Below are 21,886 nucleotides of genomic sequence, written 5' to 3' on the forward strand. Positions count from 1 at the left end.
GGGGAGGAGCTGTGCGGCTGGGCGGGCCTTTCACAGGGCGGGCGGGGAAAGCACATTCTCACTCATTGCACACTTTAGGGCAAATGCTGAGGGATTGCAGCTAAAAAAAAATCGGATCACAAATTATTTCTGACGAGAAAAGGAACAAAAATTTCCTGAGGAAAACCCAGGAGCTGGCAGGGTTAGTTTTAGTCAGAAAGAGACTCAGGTCGTGTTAGTCTGAGGGAAAGTCAGAAGAAAAGACCGCTTCAGATATTAGTGCCACATAAACTAAACACTGCTGCTGACAGGAAAGTCTTTCACTCACATTGAGCTTCATTTTAGCCCCGTGAGGTGACAGAAAAAAGGAAGAAATAATCGTCCCGGGGGCAAAACCATTAAAAAGACTGAAAGATCGAGAAGGGCACAAAAATCTGAGGGAAAAGTTGAGTAAATAAGGTGGCCAACCTCAGGAAGGGATGGGCAAAACTCAGAGTGACAGGGAAGATAGTGAAGAGGGCAAGGCCATGTCTGAGAAGAGCAAATCGGAGGTGAGATGAGGGCAGATTTCAAATGGAAACCAGAAAGAAAATGCTGGAGAAATGTATTGATTGCAACTTGAGATGGGGAAGATTCAGCTGCTCAGTCCCAAAAGATACCAATCACATTAATACTGTCAGTAGGGAGTGGCTGAGTTCCCCAGTGTTTAGATTGGATCACTAACATTAGTATTGAGCAGTGAGACCATTTGGCCCATCGAACTTATCCTTCCAGTAGAAACTTAAGATTTCTTTATCACAATATCTAACTGCTTAAATTAATTTATTTTTGTTTTTTGCCTCTACTACCCTCCCCAGGCGACCATTTCAGGTACTGATAATTCCTGCTGTGACCTTTGTTCTGAACTCTTTTACCAGGTTTATCCTAGTCTTGTAGTTACAACTTAACTGAAAGTACTGCTGTGGATTTGTCTTTCCTGTTCCATTTAGTACCTTAGGTCTGATCAGAGACTGAGCAAATCTTCCGAAACATGAGGAGTGATCTGATCGAGGTGTTTCAAAAGAAGGTCCACCACCATCTTCTCAAGGCAACTGGGGATGGGCATTAAAGATGGTCTTGTTAGCACTGACCACATCCTGAGTAAAAATAAAAAAGGGAAATGACAAGATAGCTGATTTCCAAGCGTTATTTTTCCAATCGGCAAATCTGTAATAAAGGTTCATCTATTTAAAATTAAAACTAAGCTTTTGAAAAGTTAATCCAGGAGAAAATTATTAATAGGAAATATTGTGGGAATGTGGAGTGCACTACAACAGGAGGCCATTGATGCAGAATTTATTCAGGTATTTAAAAGGGGATAGATACTTGGGTTGTATGAATATTAATGGAATGGAGAATTATGGGAAAAATGAGGTTAAAAGAGTAGATCTACCATAGTTAACAACATGGTGAAACTTGCTGAAAGGTCTTTTGCTGTGTACCTTGAAGTTACCAGACTGATCTCGACTATGACGTTCAGGTGACTGTGGATAATGTCACACTGAGGGGGAGGAATCGGAGGCATTCACTATGGGTGTCCTTGAACAACTGGCTCAAAAACAGCAGTACCGAAAAACCTGCTGTAAGGTTTTTGTCTACAATTGGCTCTGGAATGTTACATGTGAGCATAAAGAAGGTGAGGAAGAATAAATTAGAAAAGGGATGGTGTGTGGGAGCATTTTTAGCCATTTTGTTTTGCCTTCCCAGACATCCTCTGGAGCATGGTAGCACCAACACTGATTGTAGAAGGTCTTGAGACAACTTTCCTTCAAGACATTTCAACATCATGCTGCCAGATATTGATGGCTTCCAATAAAGGCTGGCTGTGCCGGCCCATTCAAGTGGTGTGGAGGATATTCTTTTAAAGATTGGCAGATCTGACAGGGTAGCTAATCTTACAATTGTAGTTTGTGAAGATTACAGATAAAATGCCCAGATGTATCAGAAATTACATTCATTTTATGTCTCCAGATTCTAGAGAAGCTGAAAGACATTGCCGTTTATCTTTCCAAAGACGATTGGGCAGAGCTAAGTGAATGGGTCGACATCCGTTATAAGAAAGTGCAGCAGAACTATGAAACCATGCTTGCAGTAGGTTTGTACAATATCAATTATTTTCTTGCTTTCAACATTTCTCTTTTCCTCCCCTGAACACTCTGATTCGTACTGCCATATAATTCTTCCAATATTACACCCAAGTGGATGTTCTCCTCATATGTGGTTAGATATTTTGGTTGGGATTTTCCATTTCACCGCTGCTGGCACACATCAGGAACACATATCAGGAAATGCAGCACCCCCATCCTGTGGTTCACTGAATATTAATTTACTTGCCTTGAAAAAATCCTGTCTGACTGTATGTAGGCTTGTGATATGGGGACAGTGCAGCTGATCCTGATCTCACCTGACTATCAGAACACCTCCTGTTGTACCTGTGCGGCTTTTCCCCCACTTTTTGTACAAAACTACTAAATGATTGTCATTAAAATTAAATGAAGGATAAAAGCAGTAAATATTGGAATAAGGGAGGAAAGCTCTACATCTCAGATGCCATCAAGGACCTTCCTTTCCCTCGGTACTGAGAGTGACCGTCAGCTGCCACAAATGTAAACCTTCCTTTGGACTCTCCAATGGGTCCAATAGGGATCAGTGGCATAAAAATCTGGGAGAACAGGACTCTTAGAGGGCATGGACCTGAGTGCTGTGCTCCCAGCTCCCCAACATAACATAAAAGCTCCTTTTCCTCTGATCAGTCTGGGCTGGATTTAAATCCAGATGCCATTGTTGAAAGGAAAGACTCTGTGCTGCTCTTACCTGATATTATTCTAAAATGGTTCGACTCAACAGATGCCTTACGTTAGTAAGTTAAGTCAAATTAAATACAGGCAATTATCAACTGTAGATGATTGGAATATTTTAATTTTCACAGGATTGAATGTACCAGATCCAGCGTTCATGTCAAGACCTAGCAGTGGGCACCAACCCCGTGTGTATGTTTCTAGTGACTCGGATGAGGAGTGGACGCCTAAACTTCTTGTGAAAAACCCACCAAGTAAATTGGATGTGTTTTCTTTGTTAAAGCATTAAATGTGCTTTTTTAACACCCTGAATATAACCAGTTTGTCCAGCAACTACTACATATTTTTTTGTCAGCAGGCAGTTACTTTGAAGTTTTGGAGAGCTGGAAATATAAGTAAATTGTCTGATCACATTTTCCCTTATACTTGTGTAAGTTTTCTTTACTTTTTATCTGCATAATATGTTGATTCTTTTTTGGGCCTGAATAAACAAGATATTTTTAGAATCTTCATGCTGTTAACATAAATAAACTGAGAGCTGAGATTATCTCAATCACACTGATCTTTCTTTTTTTAATAGTTGAGATTCTTTAAGCCTCTCCTTAAGAATGAAGATACCAAGAAGACTAAGAACGAGAATACCAGAAAGGTAATTCAAAGTGAACAGAAATTCTTACAGACTAATAGTTCAAGATGAAAATAATCTGCTAGATAATCACGGCAGGCCTGTCAGCATCTGAAGGATATATCGATACAAGTTCCCACCCAAACATTAACCAGTCTTTCTCCTTCAGACACAAATTGAGCTGCTACACACTTCCAGCATTTTCTGTCTTTATCTCAGATTTCTACCAAACAATTTTTCTTTTTCATTCTGCTGCATGAGTGCCCAATTTACAGTCCATAGTCCCTGGCAACTTGGTCCTATTTCTATTTCTATTTCATTCTTGGTTACCTGTCCTTGAAATTCATGGCCCGGAGAGTTGGAAAGGTCTCTTAGCGCTGTTGGTGGAGAAATCCTCCACCAGCATCCCAAAATCTGTGAAAATCAGCAGCTTGAAATATCTGCAAATTAATGGTATGAATTTGATATGTTGCCCATGATGCTCCATAATATGGATCTAGCTGGTTCATGAAGACAAAACTCCTTGGTCACTGCTGCTGTACTAACATCTCAAGGTTTCTCTTCCTGTTGTTGTAATCAAGAATTGCAATTCTCATGTTGGGAACTAGATATGAGAAACACAATGTCCAGTGACACAGGGCTGAAGAAACATCCAGCCTTCATTTTGGTGACAAGCATGGCAGATACTTTAAATGAAATTGTATCTGCTTCTAGATCCTCCATTGATTTCCTCTCGCGGGCTCTTGTCTCTGACTAACCTTCTGTAGCTATGATGCTTCATGAACGAGCAATTAGCTTTTACTTCAAGAAGAATATTCTGTGTGCAAAGTGGTTTGAATCTAAAATACTTTTCTCCATGTGTGGTACGACACGCCCAGACAAATTCAATTTTGAATCCTGGCTAATTTTATTCCCTCCCTTGCAAAAGGGTGCTGAGGTTTATGTAATAGGTTTACCATATTTGCTGAGATCAGTACAGTGCAGTATCAAAGAAGGGAATCTGATGTGTGTGGCTTAGCACTACACTGGGGAGCAACTGCATTTCCCCAGTTGGGTAATTGGGTAGCTCTGTTTATTAAATATCCTACAATAACTAATGGAGAGGAACAACAGACAACTGCTTTGACTTGTAATGCAGGGAGTCCTGAGGCAGCTATTGTCTACTTCAGGTGCTGTGAGGTACATTTTCACTCTCACATTCTGCATTTCAGAACCAAAAAACCCCGCCACAGATTGTGTCCCATTTCGAAGTGGCTGAAGATGAAGTTTTCCGAGGCTTCACTGAGGAAACTGCTTCAGCTAAGGAAGAGACTGTTTCAGTTCAAAAGCTCAGAATAGAAACGAGCACCTTGGTTTGTGAAAGTGAAGCTCGTAGTGAATCCAATAAAGGTATTTGTCCTGGAATAAAGGATTTCAGTAAAGTATTTCTATTTTGAATAATTGAGGGTATTTTAATGAGCAAGAGATGCTCTATGTTGATAATGCCACCACACCAGTAGTCATTCAAATCAGATTAATGCAATATCTTGCTGATTTATGTAAATAAAGAAAGACTTGCATTTATATAGCATCTTTCACAACCACCGGATGTCTCAAAGTGCTTTACAGCCAATGAAGTATTTTTTGAAGTGTAGTCACTGTTGGAATGTAGGAAACGCGGCAGCCAATTTGCGTACAGCAAGCTCCCACAAATAGCAATGTGATAATGACCTGATAATCTGGTTTTTTATGTTGATTGAGGGATAAATATTGGTCAGGGACACCGGGGATGTCTCCCCTGCTCTTCTTCGAAATAGTGCCATGGGATCTTTTATGTCCACCTGAGAGAGCAGACGAGGCCTCGGATTAACGTCTCATCTGAAAGACGGCACCTCCGACAGTGCAGCACTGCCTCAGCACTGCACTGGAGTGTCCGCCTTGATTTTTGTGCTTAAGTCCCTGGAGTGGGTCTTGAACCCACAACCTTGTGACTCAGTAAGAAGTCACACGACACCAGGTTATAGTCCAACAGCTTTATTTGAAATCACAAGCTTTCGGAGCACTGCTCATTCTTCAGGCTGGCACTGGGTGTAATTTTCATAGAGGGAAGATGCCCCAAGTGTTTTTCCCAGCTGATAGTTCACAGAAATATCATACTTGTGTGTGCAGACTGAATTGCAATCAAACAATGAGGAAGATCAAATCTACGATAGGCAATCTATCCTTTCTCAGTACTAACCCCCTTCACCTTCATGAACACTGAATAATGAATTGAAATCCTGATCCATCTTTAATTTGTATTTTATGTGTTAGTTTGTGAAGACTGCGAGACATTTTTTATTGAAGAATGCCCTGTGCATGGTCCTGCAGTGTTCATAAAGGACACGGTGGTCGAATTCGGTCAGCCAGATAGAGCACGTTTAACCCTTCCGGAGGGTCTCAGCATAGCGACTTCAAAAATTCGAAAAGCTGGTCTTGGTGTATGGAATGAAGGGCAGGTTATTCCCAAAGGCGTTCACTTTGGACCCTATGAAGGAATAGTATCAAATGAAGAAGCAGAGGCTGTCAGTAGGTATTCATGGGCGGTAAGTGACTACTGTCGTTATCAAGTTCCTTATTTTATTTTAAAAAAATTCAGGACTTATTTGAATTTATTTTCTATAAATTATCCAAGGTTCCCATTCCTAGTTGCTATTCAGTGAGTCCTACTGGTAAGTAGACAGCGAGTGAAGACAGAATTAGTCTTTGCTGTGAGGCCTCTTGTGTTCACTTAGCCTGTCAACACATGGAAATGTTCACAAATGAAGAATGGATTACTGGGTGTGTTTATTGTAGGGCTGGGAGCAGCCACGGAACTACCCGAACATGACTCACCACAATCAGGAAGCGAGAAAGCAAACATGCTTCTATCTGACTGGAACCCACCAAACACCACCACAGAGGAAACAATTGCAATTCACCCCACTGAGACCAAAGGTGTATCAAAGTTCACAGTGCCTTCCCCACAGCTGATAGTGTCAGTGCTGAGAGAAAAATCCACTCTCCACACAGACAAAGATCCTCTCACACCACTGAGGCAAAGTCAGACTCCCAACTATTTATAAAAACTCTGCCACCTGCCCCGCCTCCAGCTGAGGCAGCATTCTCACACTCGGAAACAAAATCCCTCACTAGAATTCCTCCCCCCCCCGCCCGCCTGTTGAGGCAATTATTGAATTCCGTGGCCGCGAATTTCAAAGTTTTAGCGCTCGCCGTTCAGGCCGGTTTTGCTTAAAAATGGTGGCCGTGTGGCGCACCGATCACAGAAAGGATACAATCCGCTTTCCGGTCTGTGGACTATAAATCAGGCGTCATGCCTTTAAGAAGGATCACACCTTTAAGAAACTCGATCTGCAACACAGTTAAGCCCAGAGCGGGGGAGGAGCATTCGAAGCTGTGCACTGATGAAAGGCAGTCGTACTTTGTGTAGTCTCTGACTCCATTTTGTGTTCAGCATGCAGCCTCAACAATTAAACGTTTTCTGTTGAACCTCTCCGAGTTCAGTATTTTTTGCTAGGAGTAAGTAGACTCCTACATTGGTGAACCCGATGCTCAGGATGACTCCTAAGCGTAACCATGGCTCACACAAACGCAGTTTCTGTTAAGCTGCCGGAGTTCTGGGAGAACCTAGCCACTGCCTGGTTCCTTCAAGCTGAATCGCAATTCCGACTCCGCGGCATCACCGCCGACGCAACGATGTACGACTACCTCCTCACCTCCCTGGGCAGCTCCACAATCACGAAAGTCTGGACAACACTACAAAATCCTCCGGAGGAAGGCAAGTGCGCACATCTCAAGGCCGCGCTCATTAAAAAATTCACAGCCTCCCAATTCTTGCGCAACTGCCACCTCCTCGACCTCTCGGGCCTCGGTGACTCCACGCCATCAGGCTTGCTCTCACACATGCTTGCTCTGACCGACGAGAAACCGCCCGGCTCCCTCTTCCGCACGCTCTTTATCCGCCAACTACCTCCCAGCATCCGCCCGGCGATCATGGCGTCCAGCCTCACGGACCTCGAGGCCCTGGCCGACGAAGCCGATAAGCTGCTGTCCGCCAGCTCCAACCACGCCGTCACACCTGGCCTCCGCAGCGTCGGCGCGCGCTCCACCCTCTATCGCGCGGCCACACAGCTCGGCCACGAGGCCCCCCAGGCCCCCACATCCCCCAAGCCCTCCAACCCAGGGCTACTGCTACTTCCATACCCGGTTCGGCGCACGGGCATGCCGCTGCAGCCATCCCTGCACGTTTCGAACCGCCCCCACACCGGCCTACACGATGGCTGTGGGGCGCTGCTGTACATTACAGACAGCGCCTCCGGATGCCGTTTCCTATGCAACACGGGCGCGCAGCGCAGCATCATCCCCGCGTCCGCCCTCGAGATCCAGCGAAGCGGCCGCAGCCCTGCGCTGGCTGCCGCCAACGGCACCGACATCCGGACATACGGCACCGTCACCATCGACCTCGCAGGCCGCCGCTACCACTGGGAGTTTATCACCGCCAAGGTGCTCTCCCCGCTCCTCGGTGCGGATTTCCTGTGCGCCCATGGCCTGTTGGTCGACATGCCTCGGCGCCGCCTCGTGGACATGAACACCATGTCACCTATCCCGGGCGCAATGGCCCCCCCCAACCCGCCGAAATGGCATGGCAGTGCCGCGCCCGCTCAACGGACGACTACTCAGCACTCCTGGCTGAGTTCCCAGCCCTCACCAACCCAACCTTCTCCGCGAAAGTTGCTAAGCACGGGGTAGAACACTTCATCCCCACCACAGGCCCACCGGTGTATGCCCACGCCCGCAGGCTGGACCCGGCCAAGCTGGAGATCGCGCGGGCCGAGTTCGCCACAATGGAACAGCTCGGCATCATCCGCTGCTCCAACAGCCCCTGGGCCTCCCCACTCCACATTGTCACCAAACCCGACGGGGGATGGCACCCCTGCGGGGACTACCGGCACCTAAACGACGCCACCACGCCGGATCGGTACCCCATACCGCACATTCAAGACTTCTCGGCTAGACTGGCCAGCCACTCAGTCTTCTCCAAAGTCGACCTGGTGCGCGGTTACCATCAGGTGCCAGTCCACCCCACAGATGTTCCCAAGACGGCCATAATCACCCCTTTTGGGCTATTCGAGTTCCTCCGAATGCCCTTCGGCCTCAAAAACGCGGCCCAGGCCTTCCAGCGGCTCATGGACTCGGTCCTCCGGGACCTGAAGTTCCTCTTTGTCTACCTGGATGACATCCTGGTAGCTAGTTCCTCCAAGCAGGAACACATCGAGCACCTCCGCACCCTGTTCCAGCGGCTCAGTGAGCATGGGCTCATCATCAGCCCAGCCAAGTGCCAATTCGGCCTCAGCAGGATCGAATTCCTCGGCCACCACATCACGCAGGACGGAGCCATTCCCCTGCCCGCCAAGGTGCAAGCTGTTCAGCAGTTCCCCCGGCCTACCACCATCAAAGGCCTCCAGGAGTTCTTGGGGATGATCAACTTTTACAACCGCTTCATTCCCGGAGCGGCCTCCCTCATGCGGCCCCTATACGAAGCCCTCCGGGGTAAGAAAGACAGAATGGCGATCGAGTGGTCGGCGGACATGTTGACCGCTTTCGACTCAACCAAAAAGGCGCTCGCCGACGCCACCATGCTCGCTCACCCACAGCCCAACGCCAGGGTGGCCCTCACCATGGACGCCTCCGACCACATGGTCGGCGCCGTGTACAAACAGTGGGTCGACGGGGCCTGGCAACCGCTGGCCTTTTTCAGCCGCCAACTGCGCCCCCTGGAGGCCAAATACAGCGCCTTTGACCGCGAGCTCCTCGCACTGTACCTGGCAGTCCGCCATTTTAGATTTCTTCTGGAGGGCCGCCCCTTCACTGCGTTTGTCGACCACAAACCCCTGACATTCACGATGGCGAAATCTGCGGACCCGTGGTCAGCCAGGCAACAACGCCAGCTCGCCGTGGTGTCCGAATTCACCACGGACATCCGGCACGTCTCCGGTTAAGACAACGTGGTGGCCGACTGCCTATCCCGCCCCGCCGTCCACGGCGCCCACCTGGCAGTGGACTATGCTCAACTGGCAGCGGAGCAACGCACCGACCCCGATCTGCTCTCCACGCCCACAACCCTCCCAGGGCTGCGACTGACCGACGTCGCCTGCAGCCCGTCCACCGTCACAGTCAAATGCGAAACCTCCTTGGCGCAACCCCGCCCCGTAGTCCCGGCGAAAACGGGTGTTCGACATCGTCCACGGCCTCTCACACCCCGGCACCCACGCATCCATTAGACTGGTGGCCAACCGATTTGTCTGGCGCGGCCTGCGCAAAGATGTGCGCGTCTGATCCAGATCCTGCACAGCTTGCCAGCGTGCCAAAATCCACCAACACGTCAAAGCCCCACTCGAGGAGTTCACCGTGCCAGAAAGAAGGTTCGACCACGTCCACATCGACTTCGTCAGCCCCCTGCCGCCATCACAAGGTCACACGCACCTGCTGACAATCGTGGACCGTACCACCCGCTGGCCCGAGGCCATTCCACTGACGTCCACCACCACCGCCGACATCGCGAGGGCGTTCATCGGGACCTGGGTCGCTCGGTTCGGCGTCCCCTCCGACATGACATTGGATAGAGGCCCGCAGTTCACCTCTGATCTGTGGGCCGCCATCGCCCGAAACCTCGGGGTGGCCGTTCACCGCACCACGGCTTACCACCCCCAAGCCAACGGACTGTGCGAGCGATTCCACAGGTCCATGAAGGCATCCCTCCGTGCCAGCCTCGAGGACGAGCCTTGGATCGACCGCCTCCCGTGGGTGCTACTCGGCCTACGCTCCGCGGTCAAGGAAGACCTGCAAGCCTCGGCGGCGGAACTCGTGTACGGCCAGCCACTGCGCGTACCCGGAGAGTTCCTGCCCACCGCCACGACCCCCTGGTCGGCTGACCAGCAACGCCACGCTTTCGCCAACCGAGCACAACAGTTCGCTCCGGTACCCACCGGCCGGCACGGCGAACCAGCAACCCGCGTACCACCTAGCCTGCACATGGCCAAATTTGTTTTTGTGCGCCATGACGCCCACCGAGGACCTCTACAGCCCCCAAACGACGGACCCTACAAGGTACTCCAGACGGGGAACAAGTTCTTCCTCCTCGAAGTGGGCGGCAGATCTGACAAGGTGTCGGTCGACTTGCTCAAGCTGGCGCACCTAGAGCCCGATGAACCCGTTCAAGTGGGCCAACCCCCACCGCGGGGCAGACCGCCTAAGAGCCCGACGTGTCCAACCGCTCCGCTCCCGACACCAACCGCCAAGAGCCGTTCCAGCCGTGCCATCAAGCCACCACGCCGGTTCATACACTCCCTACTAGCGGATTCTGGGGGGAGCTGTGTGGCGTACCGATCACAGAAAGGACACAATCCGCTTTCCGGTCCGTGGACTATAAATCAGGCGTCATGCCTTTAAGAAGGATCACACCTTTAAGAAACTCGATCTGCAACATAGTTAAGCCCAGAGCGGGGGAGGAGCAGTCGAAGCTGTGCACTGATGAAAGGCAGTCGTACTTTGTGTAGTCTCTGACTCCATTTTGTGTTCAGCATGCAGCCTCAACAATTAAACCTTTTCTGTTGAACCTCTCCGAGTTCAGTATTTTTTGCTAGGAGTACGTAGACTCCTACAGCTGTCTCGCTTTTGGCGGGTCCTGCGATGGCCGCCATTTTGGGAGGTCGGTACTGCTGCCGATGCCTGCGCGCACTCCAGATATTTAGATGAGGCAGATCGTGACGTCAATGAGTGTGGAATGTTGGTTTGACACAATATCTGCCATTTTCGACATTGCCGCTCCATTTGACGCCCTCTCCCAATCGCGACCAGCTGACCATACGTTCAGCAGCAGGAAGGACCTCCCAGCACCGCTATTTAAAGGGATCATCAACAACATACAGCTGACTTGCTTTTTGATCTGTCCTGACTCTGTCACAGTTTGTGCGAATGTTTGGAGCTTTCTACAGTTATTTAATGTTGCTGAGGTGACAGAAATCCTTGCTACTCGTTTAAAGGCTTCTGCTCACACCACTTGCTCCCAGTCATGGGGTCTCTACTTGCAGTTCCCCTCGCGCTCGAGTATGACGGAGATGGAGTGGAGGCAGCAAAGACGAAGACAAGATGCTCGCAGAGGGAGGACGAGGAGGGACAGGAGGTCTTGCCCACCCAGGGTCTTCCAAGAGCACTTCTACCTGTGCTTAAGCCAGGAGCAGTGTATTAGGAGACTCCGATTCACCAAGGAGGCAGTCACAGAACTCTGACACCTCCTGCAGCCAAACATGCAGCCTCAGAGCAGAGTGGCTCTCCCAGTGGCCCTGAAGTCACCGTGGCCCTGAATTTTTTCACCAGTTTGGACCGGGAGATATAGTTAACATCTCCCAGTTTGCTAGGTCATTGACCTGAAACATTAACTCTGTTTCTCTACAGATGCTGCTTGACCTGCTGAGATATGAGACTCCCAAAACAAGTGCTCTACTCGGAGCTCCGACACGGCCAGAGAGCCCCAGGTGGGCAGAGGAAACACTTCAAGGACACCCTCAAAGCCTCCTTGAAAAAGTGCAACATCCGCACCAACACATGGGAATTCCTGGCCCAAGACCGCACAAAATGGAGGAGAAGCATCCGGGAAGGCGCCGAATACCTGGAGCAAGCGGAAGCCAAGTGCAAGGAGCGCACGTCAACCCAAGCACCCCACCCACCCACCCCTTCAACCACCGTCTGCCCCACCTGTGACAGAGACTGTAGGTCCCGCATTGGACTCATTGGTCACCTGAGAACTCATATGTAATGTGGAAGCAAATCATCCTCGATTCCTAGGGACTGCCTAAGAAGAAGAAGAATTTCCAGGACTTTCTGTTTTTATCCCAGTTTGCTGCCCATCGCTGCAACCAGGAGGTCACAGAGGCTCCCTATTCCAGGAGAAGGGACTTCATTGTCTTCTCTCCGAACAGAGAGAAGTAGGAGGAGCACGCATGTGGCTTTGCCAGGCTAGAGGGCTTCCTCATGGTGCAGTGTGCCATCGACTGCACACATGTGGCTTTGCGGGCACCGCATACCAATCCTGAGATGTTCCGTAACTGCACAGGCTACCACTCACTTAATGTGCACTTCTTGTGCGACGACGCCCGGTGCATCATGATGGTGAATGCCCGGTATCCTGGCAGCAGTCATGATGCCTTCAACCTGCACCAGTCCGGTGTGCCAGCAGTCTTTGAACCACCACGTCAAACCCAAGGGTGGCTGCTTGGAAACAACAGCTATCCACTCTGCCCCTGGCTGATGAGTTCCCTCCACAACCTCACCACTTGTGGCCAGCACTGATATAACGACTGCCATGAGGAGTCTCATCGAGCAGACCACTGAGGTTCTCAAGCAACAGTTCCACTGTCTTGACCGCTCAGGAGGAACCCTCCAGTACAGGCCGGAGCAGGTTTCCCATTTTGTGGTGGTCTGCTGCATGTTCCACAACTTGGCCACATGAGGGCACAGCCCATGCCACCACGGGTCCATCAAGCCTGTCCCAAAACAATTGTGATACCTTGTGTATCACAATATATACATTCCATCCCACCCAAAACCATAAAACACCAAGGCCAATTTGGGAAAGAAAAATCTGGGAAATTCCTTTCCGACCTAACTAAGCGATCGAAACTAGTCCAGGAGATCACTCTGGTCCTGAATTCCCTGCAGTCCCTACCTTCTGTAAGAGGTGATCTCTGCCCCAGCCAGAAACAAGTCCAGCTCTCACTTGAAAGAATTCAGCGAGTCCGTGTCCACCACACGAGACGGCAGCCTGTTCCTGAGGTCCACTATTCTATGGGAAAAGAACCACCTCCTGACATCTAACCTAGATCTAGCCTTATACAACTTAAATTTGTGACCCCTACTCCTTCCTAACCTATTTAATTGAAACAAACTATCAGCTGGAACACAATCATTCCCTTCAACCCTTCATTATCTTCTGAACCTCAATCAAATCCCCCTTAAGTCTACGCTTCCCTAAAGTGTACAGTCCCAACTCTTTTAGCCTATCTTGATAACAAAGATGCTATCCTGATAAATAAGAGAGGAGGAGGAGGAAGTGAGCAGGCAGGCAGCACATCCCCGATCCAGATGGGCTGTCCATGAGCACCTCATCAGACTCTGGTTGCAGTGAGTGAAACCCCAGATCCCCGTCGCTCACCACTTCCCCATCTTACCATCCCTCTGTCACAGAACATCACAGCGTCCTCCTGGGCACAAAGCTGACATGAGAGCCACCACAAAACACATTTCAAACATAATTTATAAATTTATCAAAATCAAATCAAAAGAACAAAGTCAGCTAATCACCCTTGTGCATTCCCTTAGTGTCTGCCTTTGCTGTGCCTTTTCCTACTCTAGTGCTCCTACGAAGTGCTCCCCCAGTGGCTGCAGCATGGCTGGTGGAAAGCTGCTGACTTTCAGTGGGGAGACTACAGATGGGCCTGCAGGATGACCTCGAGCAGCTCTGGCCCTAGAAAGCCCGGCTGTAGACTGCACCACCTTGGTATGGGCGGCAGAAGTCTGGGCTGGCTGGTGCAAGTGCACTGGCAGGGTGGCAGTACGAATGCTGTCTTCTTGAGAGAGGACAGCAGGTTCTTGCTCCACGGGGCCACTGCCACTCCCTCGGGATGGGGTCTCAGCACTATTAGCCACCTGTTGGAGCACAGATTGCTGGACTGCTGTGACAATCTGCAAGCACTTTTCCCACACTCGTAAACCCAGCCACAATGGCATCAGTCTGAGCTTGCGGGGCAACAAGTTGAGACTGCAGGAGAGCAGTCTGTGCTTCCACTGCAGCAGTGAGACATTGGGTCGCTTCCGTTGTGCTGCAATGGAAATGCGAGTTTGTCCATCACACCCAGCATCATGGTTGGGTTCACAAGTTCTCTAATGGAGTTGCCCATTATTTCCACCCTGGAAATCATGGGCTCCAAGCCCAACGCAAAAACCCATAACATTGGAGCCGGACTCCTCCATGCTGCTTGACACTGACCAGAGGCTCTCTGGCAGGCTTGCCATTATACCAAGCATTTCTGTGTGCAGGCCCATCACCCTCCTTCTGAAGGCTGCCCCATCGAGAACAACATCTGAGTCCTGTGCAGCAGAACTCGTGCATAATCTCATCCTGCGGGGAGCTGGCACCCAAGCTACACTTTCCCCCTGGCTTGGCTACAGCCCACTCATGCCTGGTGATTCATCACGTGCAGATCCTGCCTCTATACTACCCTCTAAAGTACGGGCAGTGCCATTTGCTAAGCTGGTGTCTGTGAGTGTCAGTTCCAGTGTCGCTGTGTCTTCTTCTCCTCCATCACTCTCCTCCTTCAGAACTTCAGGGACAGGCTGGGCTGCTGACAGTGCTTGGGTATCTGCAAGGAGAAATGCACAAGGGTTGGGTTGTGTTGAGGTAGGAGGGAAAGCCAGATATCCATGCATACACCATCAGCAGCGTGCAAGTGAAAAGAGATTGTGGGATGAGGGATAGTGGGCTGTGAGAAGAAGGATTAGGTATAAGCATACCGTCATCATCAGCAATGTTTTTCGCTTCCCCGGTCACCACAGACTCTGTCACTGCCCCAACAATTATTGCGAGCACTACTTCCTTCAAGTCCATGTGGTTCTCAAATCTGACTTACCCTTCTTCTTACTTCTTAGGCAGTCCCTGGGAACGGAGGATGACTTGCTTCTACATTAAACATGGTTTCTCAGGTGACTGATGAGTCCACTGCAGGACCTACAGTCTCTGTCACAGGTGGGGCAGACGGTGCTTGCAGGGGAGGGTGGCTGGGGTGCTTGGGTTGACGTGCACTCCTTGCGTTGCTAGCGCTTGGCTGCTGCTTGCTCCCGGCGAAGAAATTGTATGTGTTCAGCGCCTTCCCGGATGCTTCTCCCCCATTTTGTGCGGTCTTGGGCCAGGGATTCCCAGGTGTTGGTGGGGACGTTGCACTTTTTCAAGGAGGCTTTGAGGGTGTCCTTGAAGCGTTTCCTCTGCCCACCTGGGGCTCTCTTGCCGTGTCAGAGCTCCGAGTAGAGCGCTTGTTTTGGGAGTCTCGTATCGGGCATGTGGACGATGTGACCTGTCCATCGGAGCTAATCGAGCGTGGTCAAAGCTTCGATGCTGGGAATGTTGGCCTGAGCGAGAGCACTGACGTTCCTGCGCCTATCCTGCCAATGGATTTGCATGATCTTGCGGAGGCAGCATTGGTGGTACCTCTCCAGTGCTTTGAGGTGCCTGCTGTACATGGTCCACGTCTCTGAGGCATACAGGAGGGCAGGTATCACTGCTGCTCTGTAGACCATGAGCTTGGTGCCGGGTTTGAGGTCCTGGTCTTCAAACACTCTCTTCCTGAGGCGACCGAAGGCTGCACTGGACACTGAAGGCAGTGCTGGACTTCGTCATCGCTGTTTGCCCTTGTTGACAGTACTGCCACCCGATGACCCTTCACCCATCTGCTGGTGCTCCCGGAGGTTGTGCGCCAACTTGGCCTGCAAGAGAAAGGGAAGTGTCAGTGAGTGTGGTACAATATGGTTAGGTGATGTGCCTGCCATGGTTGAATAGCTGGCAATTTGTGCAAGGTGTGAGATGTGGCTGTAAGTCTTGCAGCAGTGGTAAGTGTGTGAGGTATGAGTGGTGCTGGCTAGAGATTGTTGGTAGGTGACTGATGGGGGTGTGGTGCATTGAACAGTGTGCGCGATTCATGGCACAGATAGTGGGATATAGTATTTGAAGATGCATTTACTCACCTTGACCAGTCATGTGAGGTCACTAAACATTTTGCACCACTGGATCCAGGTTCTGCGGACAACACTCATCATACTGACGGCTTCAGCAGTCTCCACCCACAGCCTTCTTGTGTCCGTGGGCCTCCTGCCCCCTGTTGGTAGAGGACCTGAGGATGTCATAGAACCTCCAGGATCAAGGCCTCCAGTGCCACATCAGAAAATCTCCTTGCCCTTTTTCTTGGCTATTGGGCCATGGTTTTCTCCACAATGACAATGAGGTGTTTGTGCAAAAAAGCACTTCCCCTGTATTAGAGCCTTGAACAAACTTTATTGGCCACTAGACTCCACCCAATATTGGCCCCCCGAATCAGCACTAAGACAATCAGCAGCACATTTCAGCGCTACAATCATTATAATGAGCAGGCAGCATGAATTTTATGTGCTGCCTGCACTACTTTGAACGGGCGTGGGCACATCGTGCTGTCCGCACCTGTTTTTGGGCCTTATCCAATTTCTAGGCCTCTGTCTAGCATTCTTAGCTTGATTCCCCACTCCTGTTTTTGAGGAATAGAGCCTGTTGGTATTGGATGGCCTTGTAGCTGTTATCATTTTAATCCAATGGCTTTGTACTGAGCCAAGGTCAACTAAGAATGAGCCGACATTCCAGTCCCTTGTACTTTGTTCATCTTCTGATTAATTTAGTCCTGCTGCTCTAATTCAGGTATTATCCTATTAAAGCAGTTCCAGGAGATTCCCAGAGCCTGCTGTCATTGTATTTATGAACAAAGGTGAGTCAGGCATCACCTCAACCAACTCTCATCATTCCTAGTTTCAGAATGCATTGAACAGTAGTTGCCAAATCCTGGGCGCTCTGACAATGCAGTAATTCAGGGACCTTTCCTGACTTTACAAAGCTTCCTGAAACTGTTCAGCACCATTATACTATTTTTCGAGCTCCGATGCTGCATCATTTCAGTCCCAGCCATCGTGTTGAACTGGGCACTGGGATAAAAAGGTATAATCACAGAACACAGGTAAGAGGAAGGTCAATTTTTACTCAAAGACATGGGAGGCGATGTAATAGAATCTTGCAATACGTGTTAAGCCTTATGACAGTCTAATATAAAGATAAAGTTGCTTTTAAAAAATTTTATTAATCCATTATCAAAATACCTTTCTGCAGATCAGCAAATCCAACAAGGATTTTGAATACATTGATGCGAAGGATGAATCTACATCAAATTGGATGAGGTGAGGGAAGACTGATACCGTATTGTGAGGATCACAAGATAGTAATGGATGAAGAAGATCATTTGTCCCATTTTATATGATCCATCCAGTACAATATCCCACCCAACAGCCAGTCAGCCTTTCATTCTAGATGGCTGTGGCTGGAAAAACGAGCCAAATTTTAAAATCAGCTCTAGGCATTAAATTCAGCAGGAACTCCGGGAAACCTGTATTTCTGGATCGCTGCACCTCCCCCACCCCCCGTCAGACACTCCCTCCTTAGAAATATTGGGGCCATTATCTTTTGTATCTACACTGAAGTGATTGGTCCCCACTGAGTGTCCTCTCCTGACAGTATGTTTGAAATTGAAATTTGTCCATGGCTGGGGACATGTTCTCTCATTCTAACTCGCTAAACATTCTGTATTCATTTTACAATTTTAACTTATTTTTGGACACTTAAATATTTGTATGTTATGTTCCAGGTTTGTTAACTGTGCCAGAAAGGAGGAGGAGCAGAACCTTGTAGCCTTTCAGCACTGTGGCAAAATTTATTACAGGACCTGCAAGCCTGTTCCTCCTCGGTGCGAGCTGCTGGTCTGGTATGGTGATGAATATGCCAAGGAACTCGGTATCAAATGGACCACAATGTCGGTGTCAAAACAAGAACCAAAATGTAGGGATTCTGACCAAAATGGGGAACTGTAGCCAAAGTATCATTTGTTTTCTGTTACAGTCTCAAAGTTGTTTGATAAATTGCGACGAAATAGACTTGTTAGCAAAATTGAAGCCCATGGGGTCAAAGGGGGAATGTTAGCGTTGATTCAAAATTGGCCATGAGACAGAAAGCAAAGAGTAGTGCTGAATGGTTGTTTATGAGACTGGAGGGAAGTATACAGTGGTATCCCCCAGGGGTCAGTATTAGGACCCCTGCTCTTTCTCATATATATTTATGATCTGGACTTTGGCAATTGGGGGCATAATTTCAATGTTTGCAGATGACATAAAGCTTGGAAACGTAGTAAACAGTGAAAAGGATAGTAGAAGTTTTCAGGAAGGTGTCGATAGAGTAATGAAATGCGAAGGCACATGGCAGATGAAATTTAATGCAGAACAGTGTGAAGTGATGCATTTTGGAAGGAAAACCGAGGAGAGGCAACAGAAACCTTGGGATTCACATACTCAAATCTTTGAAGGTGGCAGGGCACATGGTTAAGTCTATTAATAAATCATTTTGGACCCTAGGCTTTATCAATAGCGGCATGGAGTACCAACGCAAGGAAATTATGGTAAACCTTTATAAATCACTGTTTAGGCCTCAGCTGGAGTATTTTGTCCAAATCTTTGCACTACACTTTAGAAGGAATGTCAAAGCCTTAGAGAAGTTGCAAAGGAGATTTACCAGAATCATACCAGGGATGGGAGACTTCAGTTATCTCATAGTAAAGGATCCTATGGGAAAGAGTGATCATAATATGATAGAATATCACATTGGGCTTGAGAGTGAAATACTTATGTCTGAACAAGTGTCTTAAACTTAAATAAAGCCAATTACATAGGTATGAGTGGTGTGTTGGCTATGGTAGATTGGGAAATTAGATTAGAAGATCTGATGGTAGATAAACAGTGGCAAACATTTAAAAACATATTCCATTATTCTCAGTGAATATACATTCCATTGAGAATTAAAAACTCCTGTTGAAAACTGATCCATCCTTGGCTAACTGAAGAAGTTAAGGATAGTATTGGATTAAAAGAGGCTTATAATGTTGCAAAGAACAGTAATAAGCTTTAGAGACCATCAAAGAATGACCAAAACATTGATAAAAAGGGACAAAATAGAATAGGAGAGTAAAGTAGCAAGAAATACAAGAACAGATTGTAAGAGTATCTACAAGTATGTAGAACGGAAGAGAGTAGCAAAATAAGCATTGATCCCTTAGGAGCTGAGACAGGAGAAATTATAATTGGGAATAAGGAAATGGGAGAGACCTCAAACAAATATTTTGTACCTGTTTTCACAGTAGAAGACACAAAAACATACCAAAAATAGTGGGGCACCAAGGGGCAAATGAAAGGAAGGGAAATGATTAAGAACAGTAGAGAAAAAGTACTTGAGAAAATAATGTGTAAGAATTCACAATAATTTACAGTTCTGAAGATTAATTTTTTTTGATTAAAGAATCCCTGGGCATTGTGCTTTTAAATTTCCAGGGATAAAAATGGCTGTCATACCACATGGCCGAAGACAAAGGGGCTTGGAAGCAGCTTTCTGTGTCTGGAAGTAAGGTTCAATGGAGACAAAACGTTACCACAGGACAATGCTTTGTTTACAAAGCAATTGAATGCTATTAGCATTTGTTTGTATATCGAGTGGATACATCTAAACTGCAGAAGAGACTTTTGTATCTTGTATGGGAACCATTTAAGAATTGAATGGGTCTAAATCACCTAGCATTCTGGACAATAGAGCAGTTGTATTTCCCTTTTGTTTCAGCCCAGGGAGCTCCGGAAGACACATTAACCCAGTCCAACCACTCTGAGTTAGCCAATCACAGCTTTCTCTTGTGTATTGGACCCTTTGGGCGGGGAATTTTGCACACAGCCCTTGCAGGGCAGAACAGCAGAACCTCACCAGGTATAAAAGATAGCTGCTGAGAAGCTATCACTCTTTTTTTACTTCGCTGGACCACAGGTGAGCAGGGTGTTCTGACTCCTCGGCAAGGCAACCTAGCAGGAGTTAGGGGTGGTGATTTAAGGGAATTGCTAAGATTGTTTAAGTAACATTGGAGCCATTTTATCCCTCGTTTTCGCTGTCTGCAACCCCCTGTTATATAGTTTTACTGTAATTACTGTGTTCGTGTGGTATAGTTTATTCTTTTGATTGTAGTTTATTTACATAAGAACATAAGAAATAGGAGCAGGAGTAGGCCAATCGGCCCCTCGAGCCTGCTCTGCCATTCAATAAGATCATGGCTGATCTGATCCTAACCGCCAATCCACTATCACAGAACCATCTCCTGAATCTAACAGAATTAGACACACGAAATAGGAGCAGGATCAGGCTACATGGCCCCTGGGCCCGCTCCGCTACCCACAGGGCCATGACCGATCCGAACCTAGACTCATGTCCAAATTCCTGCCCGCTCCCCGTAACCTTTAATTCCCTTTACTTCTAGGAAACTGTCTATTTCTGTTTTAAATTTATGTAATGATGTAGCTTCTACAGCTTTTTGGGGCAGCATATTCCATGGACCTACCACCCTCTGAGTGAAGTAGTTCCTCCTCATCTCAGTTTTGAAAGAGCAGCCCCTTATTCTAAGACTATGCCCCCTAGTTCTAGTTTCACCCATCATCGGGAACATCTTCCCCGCTTCCACCCGATCCAACCCCTTCACAATCTTATATGTTTCAATAAGATCGCCTCTCATTCTTCTGAACTCCAATGAGTAGAGTCCCAATCTACTCAACCTCTCCTCATATGTCCATCCCCTCATCCCCGGGATTAACCGAGTGAACCTTCTTTGTACTGACTCGAGAGCAAGTATGTCCTTTCTTAAGTATGGACACCAAAACTGTACGCAGTATTCCAGGTGCGGTCTCACCAATACCTTGTACAACTGAAGCAATACCTCCCTATTTTTATATTTCTATCCCCCTAGCAATGAAAGCCAACATTCCATTGGCCTTCTTAATCACTTGCTGCACCTGCATACTAACCTTTTGAGTTTCGTGCACCAGGACCCCCAGATCCCTTTGTACTTCAGTACTTTCCAGTTTCTTGCCATTAAGATAATAACTTGCTCTACGATTTTTCCTGCCAAAGTGCATAACCTCACACTTTCCAGTATTGTATTCCATCTGCCAAATCTCTGCCCACTTACTTAGCCTGTCTATGTCCCCTTGCAGGTTTTTTATGTCCTCCTCACTCACTACTTTCCCTCCCATCTTAGTATCATCTGCAAACTTTGATATGTTACACTCGGTCCCCTCCTCCAAATCGTTAATATAGATTGTAAAGAGTTGGGGACCCAGCACTGACCCCTGCGGAACACCACTAGTTACTGATTGCCAGTCTGAGAATGAACCATTTATCCCAACTCTCTGCCTTCTGTTAGATAGCCAATCCTCTATCCATGCCAGAATATTACCCCCAATCCCGTGATTTTTTATCTTAAGCAATAATCTTTTGTGTGGCACCTTGTCAAATGCCTTTTGGAAGTCTAAATACACTATGTCCACTGGTTCCCCTTTATCCACCCTATACGTTACTTCCTCAAAGAACTCCAGCAAATTTGTCAAACATGACTTCCCCTTCATAAAACCATGCTGACTTTGTCCTATTAAATTATGATTATCCAAATGTCCTGTTACTGTCTCCTTAATAATGGACTCCAAAATTTTACCTACCACAGATGTTAGGCTA

General features: G+C 47.9%; 1 pseudogene; it reads left to right on the forward strand.

Annotated features, from left to right (window-relative positions):
* The first annotated feature begins 458 nt into the window (after nucleotides 1-458).
* The window catches only part of LOC147109852 (uncharacterized), a 156,759-nt pseudogene continuing 135,331 nt past the window's right edge, over nucleotides 459-21,886 (forward strand).

Source organism: Somniosus microcephalus, chromosome 12, assembly GCF_052327205.1.
Source record: "Somniosus microcephalus isolate GS21.2 chromosome 12, FLI_Smic_1.0, whole genome shotgun sequence".
NCBI classification, from domain to species: domain Eukaryota; kingdom Metazoa; phylum Chordata; class Chondrichthyes; order Squaliformes; family Somniosidae; genus Somniosus; species Somniosus microcephalus.